Source organism: Stegostoma tigrinum, chromosome 7 (assembly GCF_030684315.1).
Source record: "Stegostoma tigrinum isolate sSteTig4 chromosome 7, sSteTig4.hap1, whole genome shotgun sequence".
Taxonomy (NCBI): Eukaryota; Metazoa; Chordata; class Chondrichthyes; order Orectolobiformes; family Stegostomatidae; genus Stegostoma; species Stegostoma tigrinum.
In genome coordinates this window covers 3,194,407-3,203,978 of record NC_081360.1, presented here as the reverse complement: position 1 = coordinate 3,203,978, position 9,572 = coordinate 3,194,407, and positions in this window count along the sequence as shown.

Genomic DNA, 9,572 nt, shown 5'->3' with positions numbered 1-9,572 from the left:
CAAACTCCACACAGACAGTCACCCATGGGTGGAATCGAACCCAGGTCCCTGGCGCTGTGAGGCAGGAGTGCTAACCACTGAGCCACCGTGCCACCCTGTGCGTAAAAAACCTACCTCTGACATCTACCCTGTACCTTCTGCCAATCACCTTAAAGTTATGTCCCTTGTGATAGTCATTTCCACCCTGGGAAATCATCATCTTGTACACCTCTGACAAGGCACCTCTCATCCTTCTTTTCGCCAATGAAAAAAGCCCTAGCTCCATCAAACTTTCCTCATAAGATCTGCCATCCAGTCCAGGCAGCATCCTGGTAAATCTCCTCTACACCCTCTCTAAAGCTTCCACATCCTTCCTATAATGAGGTGACCAGAACTGAACACAACATTCCAAGTGTGGTCTAACCAGGGTTTTATAGAGCTGCAGCATAACCTCACGGCTCTTAAACACAATTCCCCTGCCAATAAAAGCCAATACACCATACACCTTCTTAACGACCCTATCAACTTGGGTAACAACTTTGAGGGATCTATGGACATGGACCCCAAGATCCCTCTGTTCCTCTACATTGCCAAGAATCCTGCCATTAACCTTGTATTCTGCATTCAAATTCGACCTTCCAAAACGAATCTCGTCATGCTTTTCCGGGTTGAATTCCATCTGCCACTTCTTTGCCCAGCTCTGCATCCTGTCAATGTCCTGTTACAACCTAAAACAGTCCTCCACACTAGCCACAATTCCACCAACCTTCGTGTCATCGGCAAACTTACTAACGCACCCTTCCACTTCCTCATCCAAGCCATTTATAAAGGTCACAAAGAGCAGAAGTCCCAGAACAGATCTTTTCATGCCACTGATCACCAAGCTCCTGGCTGAATACTTTCCATCTACTACCACCCTCTGTCTTCTATTGGACTGCCAATTTTGTATCCAGATAGCCAAATTTCCCTGAATCCCATGCCTCCTTACTTTCTGAATAAGCCTACCATTGGGAAACCTTATCAAATGCCTTGCTAAAATTCTAAGCACTGAGGTCCAGAGTCAGTACATTGCCATCTGAGAAAGTCTCATGCATTACTAACTGCAATGTAATAGATGATTGGATAGCCTGTGTACCGTGAACCATGACAATGTACAAAACCAAGACAGAGCTCAGAGGATCATGTGCAGAAAGATAGGAGAATGTAATGCCGCATCAGACAGTTTCCAGAGTGATACAAACAGAGTGCTTCCCTGGTAGTCTCGTGATGAGGATTCAGTGCTTTCACTGCCATGGCCTATTAAAGATTAAGATTGATAATAATAAATATGAAACACTGCCTGATGTTTCGAAGCAGAATCATGATGTGGACCAGTCAGAATTGCTTCACTGCAAGTTACAGTTCCACATCAGAAATGCTGCAATTTATTGACATGCAATCAATTTAAAACAAGAACAGAGGGGACTGTTCTTGTTTTAAGGAAGAGCGAAGGGCAATAGTGGTTTGTGAACATTCACTGTAGTGTTGGTGGAGCCAGGCTCAGCGTGAGTGCTGAAGACTGGTTTTCCTGTTTATCCTGGTATACAGACCACTCTGGATCAATCACCCACATCAACTATTGTTTGTGTGCTGTTCGTGGCATAGCTTACCTCGGCTCAGGGTTCTGAGGAGGTCCATGCATTTTTCATTGTCGCACATTTTACTGCAGAGAATTTTGCAAACTCATATTAAGACCACCTGTTAGGAACAGAAACAGACAATTCAGACCATCAAGTCTGCTCCACCGTTGAAAGAGCTCTTGTCTAATTTGATAACTCTGAACTGCACTTTGTTGCTTTTCCCCATAACCCTTGATAACTTTACTGGTTGAAGATCTGTTGATCTCAGCCTTGAGGAGAATTAATGGGCCAGCCACAACAAACCTCTGCTGTAAAGAACTTCACTGATTCACAACCGTCTCAAAGAATAATTTCTTCCACATCTCTGGCTTAAGTATGTAACCCCATCTGATGGGGCATTTTGGTCCTAGACTGCCCTAGAAGGGAACCAATCTTTCCACATTCAACCTATTAAATTGCCAAAACAACTGTATTTTTCAATAAGGAGCAAACCTTTTCTTGTAGTACTGCATCTGAACAGATGAAAGCAATGGATTTCAGCACTTCCTTCAATGTGGTTTCATTTCTGATGTCAAACACTCACTAACTCTGACAATGCTGCTCTCTTTGCTGTTATATTGTAAGAAATTCATGTTCATTTTAATATTTTGCACAGAAACAACAAATCTTCATTCCATGACTGGAAATCAAACCCAGGGAACAACAGTAAGAGGTCTGAATCCCAACATCTAAAGCATCAAGGACAGTGCATGCAACGCTTGAAACTTTTCTTGTTGACACAGCATTTGACTTTTTTTGTTCAGTTGAAAAATGATAGAGTCACTGAGTTTTTAGCAGCTTGGACAGGGCCTTTGGCCCATTATACCATTGTCAGTCATCAAACAGATCATTTTTAAACCCAGTGTCCAACACATTACCCAAGTGTTCATCTAAATAGTTATTCAATGTCTTGAGGGCTTCAGTGGAATAAAAACAGCCCTTTCAACCAATGACAGGAAACACTACAGTTTGCTGGAATGCAGTTCTGAAAGCCAGGCACTGTCTCGGAGTATTTGTAAGTTTCTTCATGCTGCCAAAAGTGTGGATTTAAATCTCACGCCATTTGAAGTTACTGCCACTGACTCACTTCTACAACCTCTCTGTTCATCTGAGGTGTGGTGTCCCTCAGGTTAAACAACCATCAGTTGCCTCTCTCTAATAAGAAAGCAGCCCTGTAGTTCAGATGGTATATGGTCTGACATTATCCTTTAATATGCAGTTCAGTGTCAGACTTTGTTATATCTTTGGGATGCATAAGGGACACCTTATTCTTTCTTATATGTATTGTATATAGTAGTTGTCCTTTTGGGAGAAAAACAGAGAGACTGCTTCGACCAAACATGTGCCGTACCAGGCAAGAAGGTTGCTGAGAGCCTTGTGCTCATCAGGGATACTATCGCCTACGTGCAGAATGGGGTGTGTGTGTGTGCGTGTGTGTGTATGTGGATGGCTACCTCATCAGCCTGGACAAGGAGAAGGCCTTTGATGGGATATCAGACACATACATGGGAGATGTTCTCTCGAAATTGGCAGCGTGGAGGAACAGAGGGATCTTGGTGTGCAGATACATAGATCCCTTAAAATGGCCACCCAAGTGGACAGGGTTGTTAAGAAAGCATATGGTGTTTTGGCTTTCATTAACAGGGGGATTGAGTTTAAGAGTCGTGAGATCTTGTTGCAGCTCTATAAAACTTTGGTTAGACCGCACTTGGAATACTGCGTCCAGTTCTGGGCGCCGTATTATAGGAAAGATGTGGATGCTTTGGAGAGGGTTCAGAGGAGGTTTACCAGGATGCTGCCTGGACTGGAGGGCTTATCTTATGAAGAGAGGTTGACTGAGCTCGGTCTCTTTTCATTGGAGAAAAGGAGGAGGAGAGGGGACCTAATTGAGGTATACAAGATAATGAGAGGCATAGATAGAGTCGATAGCCAGAGACTATTTCCCAGGGCAGAAATGGCTAGCACGAGGGGTCATAGTTTTAAGCTGGTTGGTGGAAAGTATAGAGGGGATGTCAGAGGCAGGTTCTTTACGCAGAGAGTTGTGAGAGCATGGAATGCGTTGCCAGCAGCAGTTGTGGAAGCAAGGTCATTGGGGTCATTTAAGAGACTGCTGGACATGCATATGGTCACAGAAATTTGAGGGTGCATCCATGAGGATCAATGGTCGGCACAACATTGTGGGCTGAAGGGCCTGTTCTGTGCTGTACTGTTCTATGTTCTATGAAATTGGTCTTTGGGGAGGGAATCTGCAATTGAATCCAACTGCTCTATACCAACATTTTCTCAATCAGATCTGGAGTCAGGCAGGGCTACTCACTCGCTCCTGCCTTGTTTGTATGCTGCATACAGCCCTTTGCCGAGTCCATCAGGAAGGATGAGAGCCTGAGAGAGGTGACTATTCCATTCTTTTTGCAATAGAGAGCGGCGGGAACTGGGCGGACACGAGGTCAAAGCAGACAGGCAGTTGGGAAGGGAAGTGAGTGCTATTTAAGTAGGTGGTTCTCGGCCCCAGGTCCTACACGGTAGGGCCTCCCTCCCACCCTGCTCCTCTAATGTAATTAAGAGTCCACAGACTCACAGCAAACAACAAGGGTTGAGGGAAGTGCCTGGTGAGTAAAGTGCGAGTTTTCAGCGAAGAGGTTCAGTAAGGAGATTATGGCACTGTTGAAGAGGTGAAGACATGACTGCCAAGCTGATTCAGTGTGCTGCGTGCATGATGTCGGAGGTCAGGGACACTGATGATGTTTCTGGCTCCTATACCTGTGGTAAGTGTGTACACATTCAGCTTTTGAAGGAGTTGTTGCAGCCCTGAAGAAAGAACTAGATGACCTCAGGCTTATCCGAGAGAACGAGAATTTTCTGGACAGGACCTTCAGCAAGGTCATTACACCGAGAATACCTGAAGAGAGAAGAGGGATGTCGATGAGGAAGGAAGACATGAATGAAGTACAAGAGACCCAAGGGGAAGTACCTATCGTAAACAGGTTGGCTGTCTTGGAAACTGTCGAGACAGACGACACTGCCAGTCCGAGAGGTGGACAGGTCTGCGAATCAAAAATTGGCGTAGACGCAGAGCTGAGAGGTCAGACATCACGCAGAGCTGTGGTAATAGGGAACTCCATAGTGATAGGGACTGAAAGGGGTTTCTGCAGCAACAGGTGGGATTTGAGGATGGTGTGTTGCCTTCCTGATGCCAGGATCTAGGATGTCACTGATAGAGTGCAGGGAATCTTCAAGGGTGAAGGTGAAGACCTAGAGGTGGTGGTGCATGTCAACATTAATGAAGTCGGGAAGGAGGGGCATTCTACAGCGGGACTTCAGAGAACTCGGAAGCAGGCTGAAAAGCAGGACTTCCGGGGTGATTATCTCCGGTTTGCTTCCAGTTCCTCGGGCTGGAGAGGGAGGAACAGGGAGACAATGGATTTGAACATGTGGCTGAGGAACTGGGGCCGAAATAAAGGATTTAAATTCTTGGATCACTGGGGTATGTTTTGGGGTAAGGATAAATTGTAAAAGAGGGATGGGTTGCACCTTAATAGGTGGGGGACCAGCATTCTGGCAGGCAGGTTTGCCACTGCAACACAGGTGTGTTTAAACTAGGTAATGGGGGGTAGGGGCCAAACTGGAAATTTAAAATCAAGTTAAAGGGAAAGTGAGAATAAGAGAAGTTAAGAAAGACAACAGAATCAACGGAGCAGAAAACTCAAGAAAGGATTGCACAGTATGGCCAAGTGAAATAGGGATTGATAGGAAGGGTGAGGGGAGAAACAAATTAAAAATATTATATATGAATGCTCGAAGCATAAGAAATAAGGTGAATGAACTTGAGGCTGAGTTGGAAATTGGCAAGTACGATGTTGTGGGGATAAAAGAGACGTGGCTTCAAGTGGACAGGGCCTGGGAAATGAATATTGAAGGCTACACGTGCTATCAAGAGGACAAACTGATGGGCAGAGGGGGTGGGGTGGCTCTGTTGGTGAGGAATGATATTCAGTCCCTTACGAGGGACACATAGAATCAGGAGATGTAGTGTCAGTACGGATAGAGCTGAGAAATTCTAAGGGTAGAAAGACGCTAATGGGAGTTATCTACAGGCCCCCAAACAGTAGTCAGGATGTAGGGTGCAAGTTGAATCAAGAGTTGAAATTGGCCTGTCACAAAGGGATCACGACAGTTGTTATGGGAGATTTCAACATGCGGGTAGACTGGGAGAATCAGGATGGTACTGGACCCTGAGAAAGGGAATTTGTGGACTGCCTCCGAGATGGATTCTTAGAACAGCTTGTACTGGAGCCTACCAGGAAGGAGGCAATTCTGGATCTGGTGTTGTGCAACGAACCAGATTTGATCAGGGACCTCAAAGTAAAGGAGCCATTAGGAGGTACTGACCATAATATGATAAGTTTTAATCTGCAGTTTGAGAGGGAGAATCGGAAGTGTCAGTATTGCAGTTGAACAAAGGGAATTATGGAGCTATGAGGGAGGAGTTGGCCAAAGTTCTATGGTACAATACCCTAGCAGCGATGGCAGTGGAACAACAATGGCAGGTATTTCTGGATATAATGCAGAAAGTGCAGGATCAGTTCATTCCAAAGATGAAGAAGGATCCTAAGGGGAGGCAGGGGCGGCCATGGCTGACGAGGGAAGTTAAGGACTGTATAAAGATAAAAGAGAAGTATAACATCGCAAAGATGAGCAGGAAGCCGGAGGACTGGGAAGCTTTTAAAGAGCAACAGAAGATAACTAAAAAGGCAATACGCAAAGACAAAATGAGGTATGAAGGAAAACTGGCCAAAATATAAAGGAGGATAGTAAAAGCTTTTCTAAGTATGTGAAAATAAAAAAAATGGTTAAGACTAAAATTGGGCCCTTGAAGTCAGAAATGGGTGAATTTATAATGGGGAACAAGGAAATGACATAAGAGTTGAATAGGTACTTTGGATCTGTCTTCACTAGGGAAGATACAAGCAATCTTCCATATGTAATAGTGGCTGAAGGACCGAGGGTAATGGACGAACTGAAGGGAATTTATATTAGGCAGGAAATGGTGTTGGGTAGACTGATAGGTCTGAAGGCTGATAAGTCACCGGGACCTGATGGTCTGCATCCCAGGGTACTTAAGGAGGTGGCTCTAGAAATCGTGGATGCATTGGTAATCATTTTCCAATGTTCTATAGATTCAGGACCAGTTCCTGCAGATTGGAGGGTGGCTAATGTTGTCCCACTTTTCAAGAAAGGAAGAAGAGAGAAAACAGGAAATTATAGATCGGTTAGCCTGACGTCAGTGGTGGGAAAGATGCTGGAGTCAATTATAAAAGATGAAATTATGACTCATTTGGATAGCAGTAACAGGATAGGTCAGAGTCAGGATGGATTTATGAAGGGGAAATCATGCTTGACTAATCTTATGGAATTTTTTGAGGATATAACTATGAAGATGGACAAGGGAGAACCAGTCGATGTAGTGTACCTGGACTTTCAGAAAGCCTTTGATAAAGTCCCACAGAGGAGGTTGGTGAGCAAAATTAGGGCACATGGTATTGGGGGCAAAATACTGAGTTGGATTGAAAATTGGCTGGCTGATAGGAAGCAAAGAGTAGTGATAAACGGGTCCCTTTTGGGATGGCAGGCGGTGACCAGTGGGGTACCACAAGGTTCGGTGCTGGGACCACAGCTGTTTACAATATACATTAATGATATAGACGAAGGCAGTAAAAGTAATATCAGCAAATTTGCTGATGACACAAAGCTGGGTGGCAGTGTGAAATGTGAGGAGGATGTTATGAGAATACAGGGTGACTTGGACAGGCTTGGTGAGTGGACAGATGCATGGCAGATGCAGTTTAATGTGGATAAATGTGTGATTATCCACTTTGGTGGCAAGAACAGGAAGGCAGATTACTATCTAAATGGAGTCAAGTTAGGTAAAGGGGAAGGACGAGAGTTAGATGTTCTTGTACATCAGTTAATGAAAGCAAGCGTGCAGGTACAGCAGGCAGTGAAGAAAGCTAATGGCATGCTGGCCTTCATAACAGGAGGAATGGAGTATAGGAGCAAAGAGGTCCTTCTGCAGCTGTACAGCATCCTGGTGAGACCGCACCTGAAGTATTGTGTGCAGTTTTGGTCTCCAAATTTGAGGAAGGACATTCTTGCTATTGAGGGAGTGCAGCATAGGTTCACAAGGTCAATTCTCGGAATGGCCGGACTATCATATGTTGAAAGATTGGAGCAACTGGGCTTGTATACACTTGAGTTTAGAAGGGTGAGAAGGGATCTGATTGAGACGTATAAGATTATTAAGGGATTGGACACTCTGGAGGCAGGAAGCATGTTTCCGCTGATGGGTGAGTCCAGAACCAGAGGACACAGTTTAAAAATAAGGGGTCAGCCATTTAAAACAGAGTTGAGGAAAAACTTCTTCACCCAGAGAGTGGAGGATATATGGAATGCTCTGCAGTGGAGGCCAACTCTCTGGATACTTTCAAGAAAGAGATGGATAGAGCTCTTAAAGATAGTGGAATCAAGGGTTAAGGGGATAAGGCAGGAACAGGATACTGATTGTGGATGATTAGCCATGATCATAATGAATGGTGGTGCTGGCTCGAAGGGCCGAATAGCCTGCTCCAGCAGCTATTGTCTGTTGTCATATTGCAGCAGGGGCCTGCAGGTCAAAGCCTCCCTGTACATCGATGACGTCACTGTTTTCTGTTCAGATCCGCAGTCAGTGAGCAGACTTTTGAGCATCTGCAACCAATCTGAACTGGCCATAAGTGCCAATGTCAATAGGGGCAAGAGCGAGGCCATATTTCTTGGGAGCTGGGCCAACCAATTCCTTCATTCCCATTTGGTTTGGAGGGGCTGGGGCATCTACGACAACTTGGGAAGAGCACGTCACCAAAGAGAGGCATAAACTAGGCAGACGGGAATACTGGTCTGTCTCCACCGAGGGGAAAAAAACTGGTCATCAGGTGTGAAGTACTCTCAGTGCTGTTGTATGTGGCACAATCTGGCCTATTCCCTAAACCTATGCCACTACAGTCACCCGGGTCATCTTTCACTTCATTTGGAGGTCAAAGATGGACCAAGTGCAAAGTGACATTATATGCAAAAAAACTGGACAAAGGGGAGAAAAACATGCCCAACGCTACCCTCACCGTGAAGGCCACCTTGTGCATAGCTCCTCGGTACACAAATGTTAAGTGTTACTGCTTATTGAGGTTCTACCTGTCCTCGGCGTTGCGAAAGAGAGGCTTGGCCTCATTGCCACAGAACACTCCAAACAGTTGGATCGCTTTGTATCACCTGTCCTTCATGGAGAAATTTGTGAAGTAAAACACCTTTGACCACAAGCCCATCAGGCAGTGGTCAGCACGTAGCATCCTCAAGACACTTTGGGAGGAGAGGGTGGATCCTGTTAAATGGTTCCCTGTGCTGACTGCCTCGAAGTAGCTGCGGAGGGGTTGAGACTGTCAAACACCTCCTTCTGGATTGTGCCTATGCAAGGGAAGTCTGGAGGGAAATGCAGTGGTTTTTGTCAAGGTTTGTCCCACACAGCTCCATGATACAAGACTCTGTGCTGTACTGTCTGTTTCCTAAGATGCACACTGAGACCAACATCAGCTGTGCCTGGAGGACCATCAACGTGGTGAAACTCGCGCCTTGGTCTGCCCAAAACTTGATGGTCTTCCAGTTGAAAGCGTTGACTCCAACTGAGTGTTGGCGACTGGCACATTCCAAGGTACAGGACTAAGCGTTGGGGGATGCAATACAGCTTGGGGCAGCTGGGAAAGACCACCGTGTAAAGTCCTAATGCCAAAAATATAGAGAGAAACAAATGCCAATGTTTATTTTATTGTCTGTAAGTAACGACAGTATAGATCAGAATAGCTAAATTAACTGTGTAATTACATAAAGATTTCAATCTCTGAATAAAGT